Below are 966 nucleotides of genomic sequence, written 5' to 3' on the forward strand. Positions count from 1 at the left end.
GTCTGAGCTGAGGCATTTTCTAATTGTGAGTAATTTACCTTCCAAAGAGCTCACTAGCCTGCATCTCAGTGAGTGTGGTCACTCAGATATCTTGAAAAGAACCATTCATTCCCGACTTCATCCCATTGCAAAGACCCTCTCTCCTGCCTAGCACTTTGTACCTCCCCTCAGAAAAAGCTAAACAATACCTATCTTTTAAGGAGCAAGGCACAAAGCCCTTCTCCACCACCTGCATTCACTGATTGCTTCTTCCTCCCAGTTCCTTGAGCCTGACCACCCACCCACTGCTCCACAGATATCACCAGGTGCCTTCTGCTGCATTTCCAGCATCCTCTTTCGCTGTCTCTCCACCTTAGTCGTAATCAGCCAAGTTCACAATTCCTGTTTCTGCCTAGTGTCTAATGCAACATAAAATGCACAGAGGGTGCCCACCATAGTGCGCCTGATTAGCTCTGGGCCGTTTGCTAACTTAACACCTCTGATCAGAATGCCCTTGCCTGCTTCCATTACTTATTTGCACATAAGAATTTGACGACTCTTCTGCTGTACTGCAGTTTCTAGCCCTTTCTTACTAGGGTGAGCTGCCTGAAGGCAGAGGCCTTGGTATCTGCCTGATGAGAGAAGACTCAAAATGAAAGTCCTACCTGGGGAAACATCCCAAGCGGAGGAAGGACTTGATCAAAAGCACAGAAATATAAAGGGACCATTTCAGAGATTAATACATGTTTCAGCATAAGTTTCCGATAACAGAATGAAACACTGGAAAAGTGCAGTGTGAGAGGTGCTGGCAGAATCTGGGTGACACTCACATGAGAAGACCACAAAGGGAACTTGTCTTGAGTGGGGACTTAGAGCAAATTACTATCCAATCTCCAGCTTGGTGGAAACCTGGATTTCAAGGTCTGTGTGATGGATAATTTCATGTTTCTTTGACTGACCCATGGGATGCCCAGACATTTGGCCAGG

Source organism: Otolemur garnettii, unplaced genomic scaffold (assembly GCF_000181295.1).
Source record: "Otolemur garnettii isolate 467f Iridium unplaced genomic scaffold, OtoGar3 scaffold00012, whole genome shotgun sequence".
NCBI lineage: Eukaryota > Metazoa > Chordata > Mammalia > Primates > Galagidae > Otolemur > Otolemur garnettii.